The sequence below is a fragment of the Grammomys surdaster genome, unplaced genomic scaffold (genome assembly GCF_004785775.1).
Source record: "Grammomys surdaster isolate TR1022 unplaced genomic scaffold, NIH_TR_1.0 317, whole genome shotgun sequence".
Taxonomy (NCBI): domain Eukaryota; kingdom Metazoa; phylum Chordata; class Mammalia; order Rodentia; family Muridae; genus Grammomys; species Grammomys surdaster.
The window spans coordinates 3,628,142-3,641,723 of NW_021604736.1; positions in this window are offsets into that span (position 1 = coordinate 3,628,142).

Here is a 13,582-nt window from a genome sequence, read left to right on the forward strand (position 1 = left end):
GTTCTTACAGTCATCTTTTTTCATCCACAATTAACGTGGATTTTTGCTACTACACACTTTTTCCAGATCATGGTGTTATAATATGAGAACTTTTTTGTTTATATGTTTATTATGGGCTTCCTGAAACTAAGATATAATTTTCTTAAAATTAGTAACCCCTGATTTGTGTTGAAAGCTACATCTTCAGCATCTGATATGATGTGAGCTCAAAAAGACCCTGGCAGCACGCATAGGCCTACACAGTGCCTGATGGGTCTACACCAGATGGGTCTACCCTAGAGCTAAAAGAAAGAGACATATGCCCTCATTCCTAACCCAGAAGCAATCTCCAACTGATAACCATTTGCAAATGAAAATGACATTTTCTCCAAGATTATCTCACTGAGGAAACAAATACTCAGGGCCGGGCACAGGCCCAGAAGTAGATGACCAACAGAAAGCAAACTCAGTGGCTTCTTTGGAGGTGCTTTGTCTCATAATATCATGGTAGGACTCATCCCCATTTTTGTTGTTGTTTTGTTTTAAACTTATTATTTTATATATTTTTCTCTCTTTACCCACAGGTCTTTTCTGTATGCATTATGGCTTCCAGTAGAATTTTGTATGAAATTCCCGAGTGTGTGAATGAGTGAGTCTCTGTTTCTTGTGTCCTCTTGGGCTCTCTGCCTTCTGTTCAGATTTTTTTCCAACTGTAGCATACTAGTTTTTGTTTTATTAATTATGTTTTATGTTAGCTAACCATTATCCCTTAGGATCCCATTTGTTTTCTAATGAGAAACAGAAAGAGAGTGGGCCGAGAGGGGAGGTAAGAAGGAACTGGGAGAAGCAGAGGATGGGAAACCATAATCAGGATATATAAAATTATTTTAAATCTATTTTTAATAAATGGAAAAAATCCCAAAACAAAACAAAGTGAAGCAGATAAACAAACACAACAATATCAACAAAACACAGCACCAGAGTTCCATTTATATTAGCCTACTGCTTCTGGGTGTGGAGCCTGGCCTGGGGTGTGGTCAATATACTCAATGACATTCCATTAGAAAATAAAAAATGATATTCCCTTTGCCTGTGAGTATCAACTGTAAATAGCTTCTTGACTGAGGTTAGGACCCCATGTCCCCTTCTTCCTCTCAGTGTTGGGGACCTTATTTGGCTTGAACCTGGGAAGGCCTTGTATGTGCTACCATAGTCTCTGTGAATTCATATACATATACAAATGCACACATACACACACACACACACACACACACACACACACATATATCCTGTTTTGTCTTGAAGACACTGCTTTCTCAGAGTCATTCATCACCTCTGTCTCTTACAGTCTTTTACTCCTATTATGCATAGACCCCCTGAGCCTTGAGGGGAGGAGTTTGCTAAAGACATCACATTCAGGACTGAGTGCTCGAAAGTCTCTCACTCTCTGTACATTGTACAGTCATGGGTCTTTGTGTTAATTCCCATCTAGTACAAGAAGTAGCTTTTCTAGCATGGATTGACCGAGGCACCGATAAAAGAATACTAAAGTTTGTCATTAGGAATCGTTTTGTTCCTATGTTTATTTAGCAGAATAATAGTATTAGGTTTTCTCTTTAGCAGTGTCAGAAATATGTTCTGGCTCATGGATTGTGCTTTAAACTCTATAAAAATAGGTGGTTGGTTACTCACAGAACAATTTTTCCTACTATTGTACCAGCATGTCTTACAGATAGGTTGCTGTTGTGTATCATGGGGTTGGTTGGCGGATGATTTAGACATTACCTTTCTCCAAGGTAACATGCAGAGTTACCTTCCTGCACCATGAATGCAAGTCAATAGTAGTAAAGCTTCTAGTTGGGCACCAGTTCAACCTCTCCATGTTCTATGGCATAAGTGTTGTCTTCAGCAATAAGGCTTTAGCATCAGGTTGTAAAGAACACCCAATTGCCTTGGCAATAGCGTTAGTGTTAGCATAATTATAATTACAACAAAGTATAATATCTGAACATGAATTAAATTAGTCAAGTGGTCTTCGCCAAAGGAGCTAATGTATTTCAGTAAGGAAAAAGAAAATCCCTTCAAAAGTAATGTGAGAAAAAGCTGAATTTAAGTGTGGGGGAGGGGGAGGTAAGCATCCGTCTATAACTTACAATGTAAGCATCCGTCTATAACTTACAATGAATACACACACACACACGCACACACACACATTCATTTGTGTGGACCTGCACACAGTAGCTAGGTGTGGAAAGATTCTAGAAGCAAATAATGAGACATATCTTACAAGAGCAGACCAGAGGAACCTTTGTAATTTTGGAAGAAGCAGAGACATTTAAGGCATATTCTTAGACAACCAGTCTAAACATTTTACATAGAAAAATCATAGACAGGCTATAATAACAATGCAAATATTTATATTCATATATATTTTTCCATGTCTTAATTCAGAATACACAATAAACTCTCATAAACCATTGATAAACAACCTAATTAAAAAATTCACAGAATAGTTCAATAAATAGAACTTATTAGAATTTCCTTAGATTGAGATTAACATTGCTAACTTTTAAGTGAATAAAAATAAAGCTCACTATGAAAATCACATGTGTTTTGTGTGTGTGTGTGTGTGTGTGTACATGTGGGCACACAGCCCACACCTATGTGCACAGATGACATTATGTGTCCTGTCCTATCACTCTCCCTATCTTATTTGCTAGAGATAGGGTCTCCATTGACCTTAAATGAGGCTGGTGACCAGCAAGCCCCAGTGATTTTATAAAAGCCCCAGCTTTTATGTATGCATCAGAATCCAAACAGAACTTTATATGTATTCACCAAGTAACTTTATCACACAGAGCCAGATCTCCAACCCTGAAAACCACATATTCAGCTCAAGAGTATCCATGATGAGCTTAGGACAGAGGATATAGCTTGGTGGCAGACTGTTACCCAACAAGCATCACTAGTGCAGGAGGCATGGATGACCTTAAGGAGCCTGACAGCTGATGTGGATGAAAGGACAGAAGGGCTGGGTTTTCACACATTGCCAGAGACAGAAGAGAATGTGAAGTTGAACATTCATTGAACAGCCTCCTTCACAGGTGTCTCCCTCCGCTAAGTAAAAACAGGAGTTCACAAAATGTCATGAATGTTTCTCAACCGAATTAAAGCCTGCCTTATAAATAATACCTAAAACCAAAACCTTGGTCAACAGAAGGATGAACCAAATTAGCTTATATTTATACAGTAAAATGCTTTCCAAGACTAAAAGTGGATGTTGTACAAATTCATAGAACCATATTAGTGTACATTCAAAATAGAAACAAAAACTATGATTCTACTTGTGTAAAATATAATGACAGGTAATCTAGATTAGAAGAGCAGTTCCCTATAGCCAGTAAGAACAATGGAAGAGGGAATAGGGGACTTTATGGGAATGTCGCATGATTTGGACAGGGATCTGTCATATGTCAATTTACCAAGACTTACTAAATTATCCATTTAAGGTTTATGCATTGTACTACATGCAAATTTTCCTGTATCATAAAAACTGAAAATGTATCTTAAATTTTGCAGTTAAAAACACCAGATTTGCTAAAGTCAAATATGTACCTTTTCAGGATGGTCCTGCAGATCCAAAGATGCATGGTACAGGACATCAACAGGATATCCTAGAAGAGTCTCTGTGAGGATCCCGTAGAGATGGTATAGTAGAAGCCAGGGACCTTGAACCAGACCAATGACTTATTGTAGTGAACATTTACAAGTAAAGATGTGTGGGGAAAAGGGTATACCATGTGACACACTGTGACACACAACAGCTTTGGTGACAAAATGCAATGCTTTTATGCTTTAATTTCTTTTGGTTTTATTTTTCTCTTTGTATTCATTTTCTTCTGCTGGGAAATTGCAAGGGCAGAAGGTGTATATGGAGGGACAGGGAGATGAGTGAGTTGGGGTGCATGATGTGAAACTCACAAACAATTAAAAGTTAAGTGTGTGTGTGTGTGTGTGTGTGTGTGTGTGTGTGTTTTCTAAAGGGCTTTGCAAAATCTTTTGGAAGACAAACAGGCATTGGTAACGGCCTTGGAGTCTTGGAGTCTAGGCTCTGTCACTGTCCTCTTTTCTCTATCTGTAGATTCCTTTTTTTCTTCAAGGCACTACTGCTCAGCAGAAAAGACATTTGGAAAGGCTGCTCTAATGGCATCTTCCATCATAGGAGATAGTTGCCTGGCAACCATGTAGGATGGAAAATGCAAAGTGACCACCCTGTCTGATAGGATCTAGTTGGGAAACTAATTCAACAACGGTAGGGAGAAAATCTTAGCCATCAACTTTTTTCAACTTATGCATTTTTTATTCCTTTAACACATGGTAGTAAATAATGTAGAATTGCTTCCGCTTTTACCAAGAACTCTTGTCCTGTGAGCACAGAACACATCAGAGAACTACTGTGTTTTATATTTCCATTCATGAAAGTTCATCTGATTAGGGCTGCTCTCTAGAAATGGGAGTGTTTATATTTAGACCGTAAATGGCTTTGCATCCTTTAAGGTCCAACTCAAATGCCACCTTCATGAATTCTTCATAATGCCTTTCAGATGCTCCGCACACTGGAGTCATTTCCGTCTCCCTGAACACCTCTGTCCTCCTGACTTTATTGGCATAATTTGCATACTTTAACTTTCATACTAGACAAAGGAGCTGTGTCTTAATAATCTCTCCCATCACACAAAATCTCATAGGGAAAACCTTACATTTACTAAGATAACGAAGGAAAACGTGGTAAGGTTATTCCAACAGAGAAGTTTCAGTGAAAATCAAAATGTTACATTTCAGAGAATTTCTTGTTATGTGACACATTACAAGGCCAGTTCTCCCCTGGAACAGCTCAATCCAAACCAAATGTCTGATTTGTATTTCTCACTACCATTGGCAGGTTATTTTATTCAGAATGATGAACGAACTCTCTGCCATTTCTAAAGGTCGGTGACATCACTTGATAATCTCTGAGTCCCGCAATAACATGCTTCACATGAATTAAGTCAACAAATTGATATTTACGTGGAACTTACTTTGTAAACAACTCAATCAGGTCATGTATATAGTTGAATACATCTAGTAAATGGTTCAATTTGTCATATCAAACTTGAATGGATATATCCCAACTACTGTTAGTTATGTAAAACAGAAATGCTATAAATGTTTGTAAGCATTTATTTAAGCACAATTTGTATGAGAAGGTGATTTCAGTTATGCTAGACTAGTGAATTTCCATATGCATAAGAAGAATACTTCTGCTCTTAAAAATGTGATTTTCTGCTATCATCAGAATTTAAATGATGGAAGAGACTTCCTCTTCCTCCTGATAAATGTAAAAAGTCAGACTGCAAGAAGTTAGGAAACGGGTCAATGTCACTGCATTACTTAAATAGAAGGGCATGTCCAGAATTCACCAGACCCAAAATATTTGTGCTTTTCTTATAGATAAATTAAACTTGAAATGTCTGCACACTTAAAAACTGAACAGACCTTAACTATGAATACACAGTTCCTAAGTGTGAGTCAGAGTCCTGTACATATTGTACATCACAAAGGTGATATAGAGTTGTAAATGTAAATGAAGTAAAATCTCCTCTTAAACAATTAATAAAGCTTGCTTTTATTTAATATACAGATACAATTAAGTTTAGAAAAACTCCCACATGCTTTAATTTCAAATCATTTGGATAAGTGCAATTCTAAACAGTTTACAAAATTCAGAAGAAATAGCATGAGGAATTAAATGTAAAGATGAGAGGTACATTACAATGGGACCCCCAGAAAGATGTCAGGACAGGGTAAAGGTAGCATTGTTCACTGTTTCTTTTCAATTGTGAATTCTGTTCCCTAACATTAGTATTGAAGATAGATACAAAAAAATCAATTGGTATGTTTTTCTTACTGCTCATAGCAAAGATCCAGGCAAATCTATCTTTGATGTCTAATTATTGTTTGATTGATCAGAGATGGTAGCTGTTACAGAAGATGACAGACAAAAAACTATGAGCAGGTGATGTTCAAGGGCTAAGAATGCCGCAATTTAACTACATCAATGTATCTAGAGAAGGTGAAGAGGCAACTCATGCCTGACACTGGGACCACGAACACCCTTCACTATAACACCTGTGAAAGTGCAAATGTCAACACCAGTACTGTCTGAGGGTATACTGTCCCCAGAGAGATTTTACTAAAGGAGTAAAGTAATGGATTTAAATATAAATTATGTGATCTTCACTGCTTTGTATGTAAGGAACATCTTTCTTCCAAAGAGGTTGCAACAACTCTATTTAACACAAAGTATAGTGTAGACATCTTGCACATTCCAAGTGATTTGAAATTAAAGCATGTGGGAGTTTTTCTAAAAATCTTCCTAGGCATGGTCTACAAACTTGAACAAAATGTAAGAAAAATGGGATCAAAACATAGTTGCTCACTTAATCTTGGAAATTCAAATTTTTAGTAGTCCAGAGATGTTGGGATGGCATGGGACCCAGGTATTCATTTCCACTACAAAGATCCTCACCCTTCAACAAGAAAGAAAGAAATGGATCCTTAGGAACAGAATGTAAGAAAATGTTAGTTATTTAAACACACACCAAATGTGTATTAATATCTGCTAGGTAAGTGCCAGGCCATTAACATGGAGACTCAAAAGTGAATATGCCCTCAGTTAGGTTAGGGAGATGAGCAGAACAGTATAACATATCGATAGTGGGAGTAGAGCCATAAGACACCTGGGAAGGATGCTGCCTGTCCGAGCCGGAAAGATCAGGCCAGGCTCTTCACAGAAGTCTGGTCTCAGCTGAGGTGCAAAAGATGAAAGGAAGAGTTCACCAGAGATAGCAGGACTGTGTGCTCCCTCACTAAGCAACAGGACGAGCACAAGCCTAATACAGACGGATCTAGGGTAGAGAAGACATTGAAAAAAGCAAAAGAGCTGAATGCAGAAAATGCAAGACTGAGAACACAGCCAAATGGCCTGTGACCACGATCACCTTTAGCAGAGTGCACCAAAAACAGGCATGCTGTCATTCAAAACAACAGAAAAAAAATCTTCATTTTTCTTTTAGGCAGTCAAATAGTAAAGTCCATGAATGAGAAACACAGAAATGTTCTTCTAAAGAAGCCATTCACATATTCCTTGACAAGTTTATGCAGTTGATGACATGAACCCTTGGTTCCTAATGACATAATATAAATCTTTCTCCCAAATACATCCCCACTGTGTTAAAGTTCGAATGCATAAACCTGAAGCATGGCTTGCTCCACGCCTTCTCTTACTCTGCCTTCCCCTGCTATTTAAAGAAGTCCTGTACTTTTCAAGAAAAAAACCAAACAACACACACACACAAAAAACAATAACAAACAAAAGGTACAAACATACCAGATTAACCTGTGGAAGATGAGCGCCTCCACTATAATCCATCAGGCAGTCAGACCCTGGCCTTTTTTTTTAATTGTATGCATTTCTTTTTAATTTTTTCTTTTTTTATGTTTTTTTATAAATTGGATATTTTCTTTACATTTCAGGATAATTTTATATTATCCCCTTTCCCCATAACCTCCCAGAAACCCCTTATCCCATGCCCCCTCCTCCTGCTTCTATGAGCGTGTGTCCCCAAGCAACCACCCACTCCCACCTCCCCAGCTTCACATTCCCCCACACTGGGGCATCTAGCCTTCACTGGACCAAGGGCCTCCTCTCCCACTGATGCATGACAAAGCCACATTGCCCTAAATATGAAGCTGGAGCCATGGGTCTCTCCATATGTGTTCCCCAGCTGACTGTTTTGACCCTGGGAGCTCTGGTTGGTTGGTATTGCTGCTCTCCCCATGGTACCACAAGACCCTTAAGCTTCTTCAGTCTTTTCTCTAACTCCTCCACTGGGGACCCCTTACTCAGTTCAGTGGCTGGCTGCAACCATCCACCTCTGCATATGTCAGGCTGTGGCAGAGACTCTCAGGAGACAGAGACAGTTATATCAGGCTCCTGTCAGCATGCACTTCATGGCATCCACAAGAGTGTCTGATTTTGGTGACTGTATATGGGATGGATCCCTAGGTAGGGTAGTCTCCTTCAGTATCTGCTCCACACTTTGGCTCCATATTTCCTCCCCGCTAGTATTTTATTACTCTTTCTAAGAAAGACCAAAGCACACCCACTTTGGTCTTCCTTCTTCATGAGCTTCATGTGGTCTGTGAGTTGTATCTTGGGTATTTCGAGCTTTTAAGCTAATATTTACTTATCAGTGAGTGCATACCATGTGTATTCTTTAGTAATTGGGTTACCTCACTCAGGATGATATTTTCCAGATCCATCCATTTGCCTAAGAATTTCATGAATTCATTGTTTTTAATAGCTAAGTAGTACTCCATTGTGTAAATGTGCCACATTTTCTGTATCCATTCCTCAGTTGAAGAATATCTGGGTTGTTTCCAGCTTCTGGCTGTTATAAATAAGGCTGCTATGAACATAGTGAAGCATATGTCCCTGTTATATGTTGGAGCATCTTTTGGGTGTATGCCCAGGAATGTTATAGCAGAGTCCTCAGGTAATGCTATGTCCAATTTTCTGAGGATCTGCCAGAATTCCAGAATGGTTGTGCCAGCTTACAAGGCCACCAACAATGGAGAATTGTTCCTCTTTCTCCATATCCTTGCCAGCTTTTGCTGTCAACTGAGTTTTTGAATTGTAGCCATTCTGAATGGTGTGAAATGGAATCTCAGGGTTGTTTTGATTTGCAATTCCCTGATGACAAAAGATGTTGAAATTTTCTTTAGGAGTTTCTTGGCCATTCCATATTCCTCAGTTGAAAATTCTTTGTTGAGCTCTGTACCCCATTTTTAATAGAGTTATTTGATTGTTTGGAGTCTAATTTCTTGAGTTCTTTGTATATTTTGGATATTAGCACTCTATCAGATGTAGGATTGGTAAAGTTCTTTTCCCAATCTGTTGGTTGTCATTTTGTCCTATTAACAATGTCCTTTACCTTACAGAAGCTTTGCAATTTTATGAGGTCCCATTTGTCAATTCTTGATCTTAGATCATAAGCCATTGGTGTTCTGTTCAGAAAATTTTCCCCTGTGCCCATGTGTTCGAGGATCTTCCCCACTTTCTCTTCTATTAGTTTCACTATATCTGGTTTTATGTGGTGGTCCTTTATCCACTTGGACTTGAGTTTTATACAAGGAGATAAGAATGGATTGATTTGCATTCTTCTACATGCTGACCCCCAGTTGAACCAGCACCATTTGTTGAAAATGCTGTCTTTTTCCCACTGAATGGTTTTTAGCTCCTTTGTCAAAGATAAAGTGACAATAAGTATGTGGGTTCATTTCTGGTCTTCGATTCTATTCCATTGATCTTCCTGCCTGTCTCTGTCCCAATACCATGCAGTTTTTATCACTATTGCTCTGTAGTACAGCTTGAGGACAGGTGTCATGATTCCCCCAGAAGTTCTTTTATTGTTGATAATAGTTTTCTCTATCCTGGGTTTTTTGATATTCCAAATGAATTTACAAATTGCTTTTTCTAATTTTTTGAAGAATTGGGTTGGAATTTTGATGGAGATTGCATTCAGTCTGTAGATTGCTTTTGGCAAGATGTCTATTCTTACTCTATTAACTCTGCCAATCCATAAGCATAGGAGATCTTTCCATCTTCTGAAATCTTTGATTGCTCTTTTCAGAGACTTGATGTTCTTGTCATACAGATCTTTCACTTGCTTGGTTAGATTCACACCAATGTATTTTATATTATTTGTGACTATTGTGAAGAGTGTCATTTCTCTAATTTATTTCTCAGCCTGCTTATCTTTTGAGTAGAGGAAGGCTACTGATTTGTTTGAGCTAATTTTATATCCAGCCACTTTGCTGAAGTTGTTTATCAGGTTTAGGAGTTCTCTGGTGGACACTTTGGGGGTCACTTAAGTATACTATCATTTCATCTGCAAATAGTAAAATTTTGACTTCTTCCTTTCCTATTTGTATCCCCTTGATCTCCTTTTAGTGCCTAATTGCTCTGGTAGGCATTCCAGTATTATACTGAATAGGTAGGGAGAGAGTGGGCAGCTTTATCTAGTCCTAGATTTTCGTGGGATTGCTTCAAGTCTCTCTCCATTTAGTTTGATGTTGGCTACTGGTTTGCTGTATATGGCTTTTACTATATTTAGGTATGAGCCTTGAATTCCTGTTCTTTCCAAGACTTTTACCATGAAGGGGGTTGAATTTTGTCAAATTCTTTCTCAGTATCTAGTGAGATGATTATGTGGGGGTTTTTTCTTTGAGTTTCTTTATATAGTGAAGTATGTTGATAGATTTCCATATATTGAACCATCCCTGCATTCCTTGGATAAAGTTTACTTGATCATGATGGATGATTGTTTTGATGTGTTCTTAGATTCAGTTTGTGAGAATTTTATTGATTATTTCTGCATTGACATTCATAAGAGAGATTGGTATGAAGTTCTTTCTTTGTTTGCTCTTTGTATGGTTTAAGTATGTGCATAATTGTGGCTTTATAGAAAGAATTGGGTAGTGTTCCTTCTGTTTCTATTTTGTTGAATAGTTTATAGAGAATTGGTATTACATCTTCTTTAAAGGTCTGAGAGAATTCTGCACTAAAACCATATGGTCCTATGATTTTGTTTGGTGGGGAGACTTTTAATGACTGCTGCTATTTCTCTTGGGGTTATGGGACTGTTTAGATGGTTTATCTGATCCTGATTTAACTTTGGTACCTGGTATCTGTCTAGAAATTGTCCATTCCATACAGATTTTCCAGCTTTGCTGAGTATAGGATTTTGTAGTAGAATATGATGATTTTTTAAAATTTCCTTAGTTTCTGTTGTTATATCTCCCTTTTCAGTTCTTATTTTATTAACTTAGATACTGTTTCTCTGCCCTGTTTAGTATGGCTAAGGGTTTGTCTGTCTTGTTGATTTTCTCAAAGAATCAGCTCCTGGTTTTGTTGATTCTTTGTATAGTTCTTTTTATTTCTACTTGGTTGACTTCAGCCCTGAGTTTGATTGTTTTCTACAATCTACTCCTCTTGAGTGTATTTACTTCCTTTTGTTCTAAAGATTTCAAGTGTGCTATCAAGCTGCTTGTGTATGCTCTCTCCAGTTTCTTTTTGTAGGCACTTAGAGCTATGAGTTTTCATTGTGTTCCATAAGATTTGGTATGATGTGCTTTCATTTTCACTGAATTCTAGAAAGTCCTTAATTTCTTTCTTTATTTCTTCCTTGACCAAGTTATCATTGAGTTGAACATTGTTCAGTTTATACATGTATGTGGACTTTCCAGTGGTTTTCTTGTTATTGAAGACCAGCCTCAGTCTATGGCGATCTGATAGGATGCATGGGATTATTTCAGTCTTCTTGTATCTGTTGAGGCCTGTTTTGTGATCAATTACATGGTTAATTTTGGAGAAAGTACCATGAGGTGTTGAGAAAAAGTTTTATTCTTTTGCTTTTGGGTGAGATTTTCTATAGATATTTGCTAAATTCATTCGGTTCATAACTTCTCTTAGTTTCACTGTGTCTCTGTTTAGTTTCTGTTTCCAAGATCTGTCCATTGCTGAGAGTAGGGTGTTTAAGTCCCCCACTATTATTGTGTGAGATGCGACATGTGCTTTGAGCTTTAGTAAAGTTTCTTTTATGAATGTGGGAGCCCTTGCATTTGGAGCATAGAAGTTCAGAATTGACAGTTCATTTTGGTACATTTTTCCTTTGACGAGTATGAAGTGTACTTCCTTATCTTTTTTGATAACTTTTAGTTTAAAATATTTTGTTCAATATTAGAAAGGCTACTCCAACTTGTTTCTTGGGACCATTTGCTTAGAAATTTTTTCCAGCCTTTTACTCTGAGGTAGTGTCTGCCTTTGACACTGAGGTGCATTTCCTGTATGTGCAAAGTGCTGAGTCTTGCTTACCTATTCAGACTGTTAGTCTGTGTCTTTTTATTGAGAATTAAGTCCATTGATGTTAAGAGATATTAAGGAAAAGTGATCGTTGTTTCCTGTTATTTTTGTGATTAGAGGTGGAATTATGCTTGTGTAACTATCTTCTTTTGGGTTTGTTGGAAGAATATTACTTTCTTGCTTTTTCTAGGATGTAGTTTCCCTCCTTGTGTTGGAGTTTGCCATCTATTATTCTATGTAGGACTGGATTTGTGGAAAGATAGTGTGTAAATTTGGTTTTGTCATGGAATATCTTGGTTTCTCCATCTACGGTAATTGAGAGTTTAGCTGGGTACAGTAGTCTGGGCTTGGATTTGTGTTTTCTTAGGGTCTGTATGACATCTGTCCAGATCTTCTGGCTTTTATAATCTCTGGTGAGAAGTCTGGTGTAATTCTGATAGGTCTGCCTTTATATTTTACTTGTCATTTTTTCCTTACTGGTTTGAATATTCTTTCTTTGTTTTGTGCATTTGGTGTTTTGATTATTGTGTGACTGGAGGAATTTCTTTTCTGTCTAGTCTATTTGGAATTCTATGGCTTCTTGTATGTTCATGGGCATCTCTTTCTTTATGTTAGGAAAGTTTTCTTCTATAATTTTGTTGAAGATATTTACTGGCCCTTTATGTTGAGAATCTTCATTGTCTTCTATACCTATTATCCTTAGGTTTAGTCTTCTCATTGTGTCCTGGATTTCCTGGATGTTTTGGGTTAGGATCTTTTTGAATTTTGTATTTTGCATTTTCTTTGACAATTGTGTCAATGTTTTCTATGGTATCTTCTGCACATGAGATTCTCTCTTCTTTCTCTTGTATTCTGTTGGTAATGCTTGCATCTATGACTCCTGATCTTTCCCCTGGGTTTTCTATCTCCAGGGTTGTCTCCCTCTGTGATTTCCTAGTTGTTACTACTTCCATTTTAGATTCTGGATGTTTTTGTTCAAATCCTTCCCCTCTTTGGTTTTGTTTTCTTATAATTCTTTAAGGGATTTTTGTGTTTCTTTTTTAAAGGCTTCTAACTCTTTACCTGTGTTCTCCTCTATTTTTAAGGGAGTTACTTATGTCCTTCTTAAAGTCCTCTATCATCATGATGAGAAGTGATTTTAAATTAGAAGCTTGCTTTTCCAGTGTGATGGTGTATCTAGGACTTGTTTTGGTGGGAGAACTGGGTTCCAATGATGCTAAGTAACCTTGGTTTCTGTTGATTATGTTCTTGTGCTTGCCCTTTGCCATCTGGTTATCTCTAGTTCTACCTGCACTCACTGTCTCTTATTGGGGCCTGTCTCTTCTGTTATCTTGGTTGTGTCAGAACTCCTCAGAGTCCAGCTGTTTCTGTGATCCTGTGATCCTGAGATCTTTGGTTTAAGAGCTCCTGGGAGTCAGGATGCCTTTGGGGTCCTGAAATCCTGGTGTGACCAAGCTCCTGAGATCCTGTGCTCCTATGATCCTATGTTCCTGAACATGTTAGAGCTCCTGAGAGTCTAGCTTCCTCTATGTCTTGTGGGGTTGGGTAGAGAGCTATGATCCTGGACATTTTAGAGCTCCTGAGAGTCCAGCTTCCTCTGGGTGTTGTGAGAGTGGGTACATAGCTGTCACCCAAGGT